We start from the raw sequence: 13,438 nt of genomic DNA, 5'->3' as shown, positions 1-13,438 counted from the left end.
AGACCTAGGCAAACAACGTTTTTAAAAGATGCTTTGGGAGAAAGGAATGTACGTTCCCAGTGCAAAAGGATCAATGATAATGATTTTTTGTCTTAATTGTCTTTCCCAATTTCTGCTGTGCTGCTTACAAATTAGTTTTTATCTTACATGACATTGTGGAATATCCACTAATATCCTCTACGTTGATAAATATGATGAAGGTTGATGCTTGCTTTTGACTATAAAGTAACTGTCAGAAAAAGAGAAGAAAGAACACAGTACTCAGCAAAACTAGATACCACTCAATGTAATCAAGGAAAAACGCAACTATGTTAATAGCTTTTTATTTTTAAACAGAATAGTTTCCAAGTAGCTGATTATCTCCAGGGAGTGAAAATAAGAGCTCTAAGTCTTCAAGTAACCCATATTGTAAATTCATTCAGTTACTGACCTATGTCTTATCAAAGTATAAACAATCAAGGAAAAATAAACACACAGAGCTTTCACAAGAACAGAATTCACTGGAAATCCCCTCTTCCAAGAGTATCTGGCACATGCAGTGTAACTTAGCTGTCTGTGGAAGCATCCAGACCTCTGAATAAGCAGGAGAGCAATACACATTTCCAAAACAAGTAAAATACAAATGAATTAGGAAACAAATGGATGCATTTTTAAGGCCAAACTCCATCTGGTCTCTCTACCTGAACATCTCACTACCTTTAAGAGAAAGATTAATTTAAGCCAATGGACTGTGGTCCTCCACCTATGCTGTCAGCCGGCAAGATTTCTTCAGATCTCCAATCCCATTATTCTGTTTCTAACCACAACCTGAGGCAGTGCACACAGATGTATCCCCCATTGACTCTACCCAGCTGAGACTCAACCTTATTTCTTTTCATCTTTGGCGACCCAGAGAGTTCGAGGAAAAAAAGATTTTAAGATACATACATATATATCAATCAGAGCACACTTACTTTATACTGCATCTCCTTCAAACAGCAGCCATCTTTATACCAGAAGTCAAGCAATACATTCAGTCTGCTAAAACACACATGACCCCACACTAAAAATGACTGCAGAATGTTTAGTTATTCTGAAGCCTCCACTGAACTCTATTTATTTCCATTTCCTGCCCACTTTAATGTACTTCAGTGGCCCGCAGTAAAGTTAAAGCAATAGGTGTCTGTCATAAAGATGAATAGTGCTATTGGAATGCATAATACAGTGGAAAGAGGAAATGAGAGCAATCTGGTTTATTTACATCTCAGACTCCCATCAGCACCTCAACCGAGCTCCCAATGGTTTCAGGGGCCTTTCCTGTTATCTTCTGTATAGTCCCCTGCAATGATTTGGCTTTTAACCTCCCAGAACCAGAGGGTATGAGCTGATCTCCGAGATCAGTGTTTGTGAGCCAGCAGAGTATGGGAGCAAACAGCCACACAGTGTGTTTAGTGCAACGAAAACAAAATAAAGGTAGTGCTTGTGATTTAAAATAATTAAAGACACACACAAAACAAAAGACCCCAAAGAGATCTCCTATCACACTTAAATTTAGATCAACACACAGGAACCTGACTACTTCTGAGAAATAGTAATTACTGTATTACAAAATATTACTTTTAATCTCCTTTCTTTACGATCTAATTAAACAGATATTTTACTTGCCTTTGGAAAATGTTTTTCTTAATTTGATTCAATTTTAACATTCTGTGTATTCTATAAACTACACATCCAAACTAGTATGTAATTTTGTGCTTATTTTTAATAGCGTATGACTTCATTTAAAAATGATTACTTTTAATTTGCATGTTTATTGTTGGTTTTAAGTAATCCTTTAATTTTCCCTCTCGGGTCTGTGGCTTACTGTAACTTCACAATGCAAATTCAGAACTGATTTTGTTCATATGAAAACAGTCTTCCAACACCCATTGTGTTTTTCTCTTTCTCTTTCTAAACCTTCATCATGGTATTATCATTTAGCACAGCAGCGAGCATTTGGGGAAACAGTTGCATGCTCATCATCACACAATACTTAAACTTTTGATAGAATTTAGACATTTAAAAAATAAGTAGTTTTTCATCTTTTTTTTTTTTTTTTTTTTTTTTTTTTTTAAACTGAGGAGTAAATTTTGGTTAGCCTACAAGCATGGCAACTCAGATCACAGAAACTCTGCTTAGACTCTATAAAAAGTCACTTTTTTCCTCTTTTGCCTTTAAAAAAAAGATGAACTATGAGCTCACGAAAAGTTTTAGAATGACTGTTCTGGAGACTGATGTTCTCTGATGCCTTCACCACATTGAATGATACCTACTCCACATGCAGTCTGAGTTCAGTCAACCTTTTCCAGTAATACTGTGAATTCCAGCACAGGAATGAAAATCTAGGCAGCATCTACCACACAGAGAACACACTGCCTTGTCAAACCGCCTCAGAAACATTATCTATTGATATCATTTTACTCAAAACAAAAGGCTCTTTCCACTATTGCATCTATTCAGACATCAGCCTGTGTTTTCAGAACCAGACCGCAATGGCAATTCTTGCGAGACAGACTCCTTTCCTGATGAACTGGCCAGAGACCAGCATCCCAGTCCAGACAGCCCAGTGGACCAGGAGAGGAGTTAACGCTCCAGATGAGATCTTCAGCACATTTAAGTGATTGTAACCGCATTTGTCTCAGGAGAAGCGTGCCCATTTGTATCAGACAGACCTTTAATGTGGGATTTCAGGAACGTCTGGACTCCAGCCTCCGTGAAAGCAATATTGGCTTTGAAACACTGGATAGAGGAAAAAATGCTTGGAGCACTCAGGACATCTGTATACTAACCCTAAAACTGTTTCAGTCCAACCATCTGAATCCAATTAAAAGAACGCTCAGCAGCAGAAGTTAGGGAGTGGACACATCTTCCAAATGAACATCATTAGCATAATGCTGATTTAAAATCAACTATGAAAACCAGTGCTTGGCATTGGATCACACCCTCTTAGTGTCTCTTTCACTTGCTCATTTTATCAATTATTCGTGGGGTAAATGAATACTTGAGGACCATACAGAAACGATTTAGCTTTCAGAATGGAAGGGCTGCCCATTGTGTATTCCTCCTGCAAGCTACAAATTGCTGCATATAGTGCGTAGTTAGCATACCAGGCAGTCTGTCTTCAGAAACAAAGTGCGTTACACTTATTCTTCATCTTAATTAAAATGCCACTGCTTCAGTTTAACTGTTTCACCAAAAACTGACTTGTTGGCTGAAAATAATTGGGTTTACATCTGAATTTAAGCAGTACTGCAGTGGTTTAGAGTTTTCCCTTTTTCTCCTTGCTTTGACTTAATCAAGAAAACAAAAGCAAAGAAACTTCTGAGCAGGGATGAATAGGATTAACCGAAAAGAAAGGATGAAGTATACTTCCACTCCTCAGCCACAAGCAGGCCACATGCTGCCTTGAAGAGTCTGCTCTAGAGCCTTTGCTTATTTGGTGGCACATTAGCAAGACATCACATCTCTCCCCAGCCTATTCACCATACAGCAACTTTTTAAGATGGATTCTACATTTTTATTACTTCTCAGGAGAGGGATTTCAGCTGATGGCAAGTTTTTGAGTTTACTTGCTATCTGTTGGAAAGCAGAGTCCAGGTGCTTTCCATATCTCTATATTTGGATGGAAACAAGGTCCATGGTTCTCAATTGGTTTCAACTAAGATGCTAAAACCTTGCATTAGAAAGTAGAAATGTTGACAACAGAATGGCATGAGAAAGATTAATCCATAGGCATCTTCAGGCTTATCTGTCCAAATGCTTCTAGAGACTCTATCACAAGCACACTTCACGACACCTTCAAAAGATGTACTCAGTATACCCATTATTCCTCTAGCCCTGAGATATTTCTACCAGGTTTTCATGAACAGCAAATAACCATATACACACAAAAAGAAAAGTATGGCTTTTTCTGAATACTCCCCCTCAAAAAAAAAAAAAAAAAAAAAAAAAAAAAGAGACGTAGGGATGGAGATATCAAAAACTCAAATGTATACACTGAACAAAGAATGATAAGATACAGCTTTTTAAAGAGCTCTTGAAAACCTTGAAAACTTCAAATACCCATGTGTTCTGTGACTGTAGTTTACTTACATGCTTCTCCTATATCAACAGTTTCTTTAGACAAAAAGTTCAGCACCTACTACATTGTGGACCATGAGACAGTAGCAGCGTCACAGTAAGACACTGTGTAAAAAACATAGTAAGAACAGAATTAGTAGTAAGGTTATTAAGAGTAAGGTACTGTTGTTGCTGCTTTTGTTGATCTTACTGTTCTCCAACAGCTCTTACCAGAACGCTGTTAGATAATGCTTATGCACAACTCACTTCTAACACAAGCCTTACAGTGGCTATACTGTGTTGTAAACAAGAAAGCATGTATCCAGCCTTGTACCTTTAAAACACCTAACAGGATCACTGAAAGGCACTGTAAATTCTCTGTGCAACCTAAATAACAAGCCAGAAATTGCCTTTTTTATTTCACTCTCCCCTCAGCCCAGCAGGGCAACAATATTGTGATCCTATAATCCTTATGGCAGCAAGGGTGAGAAGCCCCAGTGAGGTCCTCCAAAACCTGCAGGATGGTTGTGCAACCCCTCCCCACACAGAGGGTTGGTATAATCAAAGAAAAGCAACTCCCTCTGCCTAAGGTGTCTCTTCTACAAACATAAATCAACAGTTATACCCACAAGCAGACGAAAAGCCACTCTACCCATACTCAGGGCATCTTGAAAGAAAAGTTAATAAGCTCTGTTACAACATGAGATATGAACACATTAAAATACACATACATGTAGACGTGCCCATAGGTGGCTGGCTAAAATACCTCTGTAAACTCTTTCAGGCTCCTCACAAAAAAAGTTTTATCTCCTGAGACATAGAAGCAATCAGACACCTGGCAACAACTTTCAGCACTCTTCAAGCCAGATCCTATTAAAACGAGCAGCTAAGAGATGAAAGACTCTAGCTCACCCTACCAGTCACGCTTACAGGGCTCTTAAACATTTATGGTATCTAATGTCACATCCATAGAAATTCCACAAATACAGACAATGCTTAACATCACAGGATACATTTATACTTTCATTCAATTGAAGGTGCTACATAATACATGTGGTTATTTTGTGTTCTGAAACATTTGGAAGAGAAGCTTCCTCATCCCCTGCAGGAAAAGGCCAAGTACAGAGGAGGAAAGGTTTCTTTTAAGAAGAGAAATTACAGCCCCAGTGAGACTTGGGCCCTAAGGAAAGCGATGACAACATTCATACCGAATACCAAGTCAGCATTTCCCTCCTAAATTCATGTATCCCCATTCCTAATTTCAAATCAACAACAAACACTCCTTCACCAACATGTTTTTCCTTTTCATAATGGCAGCTGTTTTTTTTTGTTGTTTTTGTTTTTGTTTTTTTTTATATGTTAACAGCAAAAGGAGAACCACAGATACCATTGGTCCATTACTTGATGAGGATGGTCACCTCACACAAGGAGGTAGATAAAGTAAAACATTGAATGCCTTCTTCACCCATCTTCAACACTGATGAACCCCAAGATGGAGGACCATGACTGTGATAACAACTAACTCCCAGTCAACCCTGAACTTGTGTGGGATTTGCTGCTCCATCTGGATACATATAAGTCTATGGGGACTGATGGGATTCATCCCAAGGTACTCAAAGAGCTGGCTGATGTCATCACAAGACCTCCCTCAATTATTTTATTTTTAAACAGTCTTGGGAACCTGGAAAGATCCCAATCAACTGGAAGCTGATAAACGTTCCAATTTTCAAGAAGAGCAAGAAAAAAGACCCTGGTAATTACAGGCCTATCAGTCACACTTCAGTGCCTGGTAAAATTATGGAGATTATTCTGACAGTTACCAAAAACCACCTGAAAGTCAACACAGCCGTTGGTAACAGCCAACATGGGTTCACAAGGGGAAAGTTCTGTTTAACAAACTTAATTTCCTTTTATGATAAGATCACCCACCTAGTTGGCCAAGGGAAACCAGCTGACGTAATCTTTTTGGATTTCAGAAAAGCTTTCGATGCTGTTTCTTGCAGTATCCTTCTGGACAAAGTATCCAGCATACAGAAAAATACGAATTATTACGGGTGAACAGGTTGACCTCAAACGGTTATATTAAACGAGGTTACATCACGCTGGCAGCCAGTCACTAGTGGAGTTCCACGGGGCTCCATTTTGGGGACAGTTCTCTTCAATGACTTGAGTGCAAGAGAAAAGTACACCAAGATAAATTTGCAGATGACACTGAATTAGGAGAAGCTGTTGACTCCTTCTAGGGTCGAAAGGTCTTGCAGAGATATCTTGACAAATTAAAGGGCTGGCCAGTCAAACGTACAAAGTTTAACACAAACAAGTGCTGGATTCTGCACCTTCAGTCCTGAATACCTGTACAGACTGGGGCACCAGAGGCTAGAGAGCGGCCCCATGAAAAGAGATCTGGGGGTTCTGGTTGACAGCAAATTGAACATGAGCCAGCAGCATGTCCTGGCAGCCAGAAAGGCACAACTGCACCCTGGGGTGCATCAGGCACGGTGCTGCTGGCCGGGGAGGGGAGGGACTGGCCTGCTCTGAGCCCCTGCGGCCAGTCTGGGGCACCACAAAACATAAAATAAGACACAAAACTGTTAGAGAGTGCCCAGGGGAGGGCTACAGAGGTGGTGAAGGGCCTGGAGGGGAGGATGCACAAGGAGCAGCTGAGGCCCCTTGGTTGTTCAGCCCCGAGCAGGGCAGGCTGAGGGGAGGCCTCATGGCGGCCTGCAGCTCCCTCACGAGGGGAGCGGAGGGGCAGGCGCTGAGCTCTGCTCTCTGGGGACAGCGACAGGACCCGAGGGGACGGCATGGAGCTGGGACAGGGGAGGGTCAGGCTGGGGGTTAGGGACAGGTTCTGCACCCAGAGGGTGGCTGGGCTCAGGGACCAGCTCCCCAGGGCAGCAGTCACAGCAGGGAGCCTGTCAGAGCTCAAGCAGCATTTGGACACCGCTCTCAGACACGTGGGCTGATTTTTGGGTGGTCCTGTGCAGAGCCAAGAGTTGCACTCAATGATCCTTGTGGGTCCATTCCAATTCAGGATATTCTGTGACTCTATAAAGTGAACCTGAAGTGCATGTTTGCAGTTGCTGGGTGATGAGTCAGATTTATGTGCAAATTTCCCCTTTGTTTTAAAATCAAGTTTTGTGGCAATAGATAACGTTATATCAAATTTGCAGTAAGTCACCAGAAAAACACCACACATGCCACCCAGGGTGCCTTATTATTATGATTACAGATGTAAATATACATTTAAAACCAGAAAATTGTGTGTAATCATCCCTTGCTAACATCCTTATAAAATTTGACAGCTAGTCAAACAGCTCCAACTGTGGACAGTGCTGAAGCAGTTCTACAGATCATTAGAGCTTAAGGCTGGTGAAGATAACCATCTTGTCTGGCCTCCTGCACATCACAGCCCTGATAATTTCAACCAGAAGAGGCAATGACCCTGATAGGCCTATTTAATGTAAATAGGAACTTCAGTGTTTTAAGAAACATTCACTTTTACTTGAGCCTACACGTTTTTCAAAGCCACGGTACTTCTGAAAGAATCATGTTTTTAAAGTACTATGAATAAAAACATACCATCAAACAGGCAGCAACAGCACTTGAGGTGATGTAAATCCTGAGCTGACACATGCTGTTCTTTGCTCCCAAGATAGTTTATATCAGCGAGGCCAGAAACTTTGCTCCATATAATCAAGTTGAGAAATCCGAGTGGTTGACTGTAGGACTCCAAGATTAGGAGAGAGCACCATCCCGAACACCAGCTGTGTACTGGTAATATTTGATTTACCCCTGCAACTCTAGTCTCAGAGAAATCTATCATGCAGGATATGCTCAAAAATGTGTTTTACTTCACAAGACTGATGCTGTGATTCACAGAAAAAACCTGCACAGAAGGCACAGACTGGGATGTTACTGCTCCAGCTTCAATCAGCACTCAATGAAATAAATTAACATCATCATATCATGGAAGTCCCTGCACAAGGAACTTAGGCAAGATTTATTCAAGACCACAATCTCAAGAGCAATTCATCAGAATCAAAGGTAAGCCAAAAAAATAAATAAATGAAAATGGGACCAGCTAGAATAACAAAGCAGCACGGCCAAGGCAGCAGCCACATGACAGCCAGAGGCATCTCCAGAGCAATCAGAACAACTGCCCGCAGCTCTTGCCAATGAGCCAGATGCTGCTGCTGGAAGAAGGCTTGTGTTGACATAAACTCAGAGATGCGAGATGCTTAACACCAAGAGCAATCAATCTTCACGATTACTATATGACTGCCAAGCTTTGCTATTATGCCACAGACAGATGAAAACAAACTTCGTACAACACATGCAGATTTCTACATGACATCAAACTTCCCCCTCCTCCTAACTCTTCTGAAACAAAAAAAAAAAAAAAAAGGCAATCTGGGTGTAGCTATAAATGACCTGATGCTTTTCCTGAGTTAACAACAGAACCAGGAAAGAATATCGCTGTAACAGCCCACTGTGCACACACTGCCAAAAAAACAATGAAGTTAGCATACTGTATAGGAAATTCCTATCTTCCACACCAATTAGTGACCCAACAGTGATTGATTTTATAATCCCAAACTTGAATTACAAAGTAACTTCCTCTAGGGCCAACTTTCCATTACCCAACATGTGGAAAACTGCGTACAATCAGTGCACTACGAAAACCAAGGAAAAATAAGTGCTATTTAAGCCCCAACTCTACTGTGCCTCCACATTCTTGTTTTCCTAAGGGAGATGCACTTTTGACAGTTACTTCCCTTCCCTGCCCTAACATCCTATCTCCACCATACACCGGCTGGGCACTCAATCAAAACAGAAACAACAACAGGAACTAGCAGCTATTCATTACAATAGGATCAAAACATTTCTAGGCACTAGCACTGTACCAAGTCACTGTCCTTGAAGACCCTGCTGCAATCCACTGCTTCCCTCCCATCATAGACACTGTTACTGAAAGTGGCTCCACATATTAAAAAAAAAAAAAAATCACAGCTTTTTAATCTGAATCCACTCGGCAGCAGGCAGTCACATCTCAGAACTGCAGGAGTCAATGAAACTGGCCTGCAGAAAGGTGAGAAAATGAACTGGCCAACACCACAGGCTGATATTTATCCTTTATTTTAATCAAGCTAACATTAGCTCCACTCTATAAAACCAGAATTGTGCTGCACACTAACTACCAGTGTAATCACAGCAACAGCACCACAATATGATTACTGGACACTAATTATATCTTATAAAGAGTTAAAGACAATCAACTACATGTAATCAGGATTTATATGCAGTTTTCCACTGACCTGGAAACAGCTTCATACATTAATAACCTAACGTTACTGCCAGGAACAAAGCAAACAGTTACATCTACATGACAAAGTACATGGAGCACAAGAGCCAGATGTTGGGTCCTTTCATCAGGGAAGCAATTATTTAATTACTAGGAAAAGATTTTCTCTCTTTATTCCATCAATACATAATATTGCTCATAAAAGACCCAGTCCTGGCTCCAGGGCCTGGCCTGGGTCCAAACCTGCAGTACTGCATAAGAACATGACCGAGGGTCCCCTCTTCATACCATGTAGTTGCTTCTGGGCTTAAAGCACAGGGCAGCTGTGAACAACCTTGGACTACATCCACATTTCCCCATTCCATCCACAACAGCACAGTCTCCACAGGAGTATCCAAAAGACCACGCTGCCTCTCACACCCCTCCAGGAAGGCCAGTCCTCCATGGGTGAATGTTACAGGGAACGCTGGGGAGCTGCCACCACTCTCCATCACTGCTGCTGACCTCCAGCTCCCAGACACAAGGTCCCTTGGCCACCAACTTAACAGCTTCCCACCCCAAGCACCACTGAGAACTGCTTGTCTTCTGCAAGCTGTTTTGGCCACACCTTTCTTGCCTGCTGTGCTCCCAAGCTAACAGCAGCCATCGTCTCTAACAGTCAGCCACCCAAGAGCCACCCCAAAATGCTCTGCTCTTGCTCTGGAGCTGAAGACAGAGCCGTCCTGCCTGTCACCAACTACCCCCCTCCTTGCCTGGTGTTACAACAGAGTGCTTACAGAGTCAACAAGGATAAATATTTACATATTGGTCACATTCAGAGGCCCAGCTGGGTCTAGACCCCCTTGTTTCAAACTTGTAACTCTAGAAAATTTAATGAGTTTACCAAAACTCACAAGTTACACAGAGCTCTGCACGCCAAGCCATTCAGCAGTTTTGTAGACTATACCTCATAAAATGCAATTGAAGAAGTACTTCCCTCAGCAAGGTTATTCTGAGGTTGTTGCTAGATAACATACCCAGATTCAGCCCCAAAATACCATATGTAAGGTAAGTTCCTGAGCAAGACACAACAGATAGAACCGCTTAATAAACAGATCCATTAACTAGGAAACATCCCTGCAGCAATTACAACTTTGCTAAGTACTACAATGTACACCTGGTTATTGCTCTGACATCTGCTTCAGTTTTTTTGGGTGTTTCTAAGTTGGACCAAAGAGAAAGATAACAAAATTTATGAACGTATCATGACCAAAAAAAAGACAACATTACTGTTAACTGCTCATGAAAATGGCATAAAGAACGCAAACAAACTATGTGTACTGTTTGAAATCTGTATAAGTGGTATTTTATAATGAACTATATATAACCAAATGGTGTTTATCCTACTGCTGAAAAAGAGTAATTTTATTCTGATCTAAGGATCCCTTCATAAAATGAGAGAAAATTCAGAGTCAGAAGAATCACAGTTGTGCTGAGCACATTTTTAGGCATATGGCAATTTTATAATGGTCATTGGGGATGAAGTGCTAAAATTCTGTTGCATACTGAATTTAAGACATTTCATATAAAATTGCACATCTCAGGAAACAAATAAATTGTTAACTGTGCAACCTCGTAACATTATAGTCAGATTTACATATGTTAAATAGTGGCTATCTCAAAATACAAAAGTTGTTTTCAGTCCAAGGACCCAATTACTTTATAAAGGGCCCAAATAAATCAAAATAATTGTCTGAAGGCATCATTAAAACAAATATAATGAGATCCTTCTAAACTTTATACAGTTTGAGTTACCTCAGCATCACACAGCTACAATACGCAACCCAATGTTCCCAAGTAAATGCCCTGATTACTATTGTAAGTCTGTCATTTAAATAGTTCCTTCCTGTTTAAAATGTAGAGAGCCAAATGCGTTTTCCCACCACTAAGCATTGTGTAAGACTCCTTTCTCTTCCAGAAAGCTGGCTGAAGATGGATGAGCTTCCAAACTGATACCATTTTTAATTACGCGTTTTTCTCTCATTACTAATTTCCTAAACATGTCTCTAATCTCACAGTGAAATCTGAGTGCAGTAGGTGTATCCACATACATCATGCTCTAGAAAATTAATATGAGATAATGATCAGGACTGCCATCACAACATAACCTGAAACAAGCAAGATACACTAGAGGTGATACACGCTCATTAGACTCTGATCTCAAGCGTTTCTGGAAAGCAGCTGTTCGTGGACAGTTTCCCTCCCTTCTGCATCTTGGAGCCAGTAATGCAGTTATCGGGCTCCCAAGGGAGGGAGAGGCTGCAAGTATGAATTACAAAGCAGTTTTTCCTATGCACTTTCCACCAGTCAGTTGCAGGCTTGTGGCACCCAATGCATATTCATTCCTTCACCCCCTTAGCCTAAATACTTCACCGAGAACCACCGTTCACATCAGGGAGTCATGACTGCCTGCTCCTCTATGGACGATATAAGCAGGCAGTCCAGCTCCCTCCCAGCATCAGGGAGGAGTTCTCTGTACTTAGGACAAGGCTTCCTGGTCGGGTCATCCTTTCCAGAAGCACAGTAGGAGAGCTAAAAGCACTGAAAGTAGCTGCACCCACCAATGAGGTGGGAAGGCACATGCCCATGAGTCAAAAGGAATCACACAGGCAGTTGCATCAGGAGCTCTTTCAAGCAGGCAGAGATCAGGATTGCACACAGAGCCATCAGCTTAGGTCAGCCAAGAGCCAGCCAACTGCACACTCAGGCTTGCTCTCATTCCTCAGTTCTCTCTCACCGCCTGGAAGGCATTGCACAGGTAAACGTGTTGCAGTGTTTTCAACATTAAACAGTGTAAGATGGCAACTTTTAGGGGAAAAAAAGAAAAAGAAAAGGAAAAGCCAAGGGCAGCTGTCACTGAGCTTTCTCCCCAGCTAAAAACACTGCAAACCAAATTCTTCGGGGAGCAAGGCTTTTAGCACATCCACTGCCTTCTCTTCAGCTGACATTCCCCAAGCAAGAGAGGCAAATCCTAAATTCATAGCAGCTGACATTTAAGAAATCAAATAAAGCAAAACAAGATAAATATCCAATATTTAAATAAGCTAATAACCTCTAAGTGATCTTAAGGTGTGCCACAAGTACGACTTTGCCTACTTCCTCAAAGTAAAGGCATCACTGCTGTTTCACAGTCAAAAATATGAAGGTACAGTGAGATTGGCACTATAGTTGAGTGTATGCACCAGAGTAACGCACATAAAAAAATGATGCAATATAAGGAATACCAACTACACAGGTCTGGTATGCATATTAGTGCGTTGCCTAAATGTAAGTGATGCATATGTGAAATAGGTAAATACATCTAAGTCTGTACTGCTAGTTGACTTGCCCTAGCCCCTAGGGAAGTCCATAGCACAGACAGTGACAGTAGGCTGGAGTTAGGATGTTCCACTGTGCTCACACAAGCTACTACAGAATCTGGCTCAAGAAAAATCATGCAGTTTTATGTTTTCTTCTAAAAATAAAAAATAAAAGTCCGTTTCCCAAAACTTCTACCAAAATCTCATCCTGTTTTTCTACATACTGACCAGGATCAAAAGCTCTAAATCCAGCTTTGACTTCCTGAAGAACCTGATGAAGAAATTTGCCCTCCTATGAAAACACTTCTTGAAAACAAATACTTCTCTCCTACTAAACTTCCCTCAACAAAGGGAAGGAGAAGTCCACATTTTCAGTTTCCCCCAGTGTCTCAAAAGGCACATGAACAGGTAAAAACCTGATGTTTCACGAGAGCTTCTCTGTGCACCACCCACCCTGTCACTGCAACCGAAATCAGACTTGTGATAACACGCAGTGCTGAGCTGCGCAACATGCCCCTCCACCTCAGACAGGAATTAACTGACCACTGAAGTCAAAACGAGCCTTTAAAATGACTTCGCTGGGTTATGACTGGGCTCCCACCTCTTTTTAATTCTCATTTACATTTGCTGACAACTCCTTTACAACCAGAGGGACAGGTTCTCCTGTTTTGACGGCTGTAGCTCATGTCTTAATCCACAGACTGAAGCAGGTCAGATT

The 13,438-nt window shown here is 41.3% G+C and overlaps 1 protein-coding gene across 1 annotated transcript in view; it reads right to left on the bottom strand.

Moving 5' to 3' along the window:
• KIF26A (kinesin family member 26A) overlaps positions 1 to 13,438 on the bottom strand; it is a 99,898-nt gene that overhangs the window by 70,712 nt on the left and 15,748 nt on the right. The gene's annotated exons all lie outside the window — the stretch shown is intronic.

Source organism: Netta rufina, assembly GCF_964035555.1.
Source record: "Netta rufina genome assembly, chromosome: 5".
NCBI lineage: Eukaryota > Metazoa > Chordata > Aves > Anseriformes > Anatidae > Netta > Netta rufina.
The sequence above is the reverse complement of the archived record's forward strand: the minus strand, read 5'-3'. Positions and strand labels throughout refer to the sequence as shown.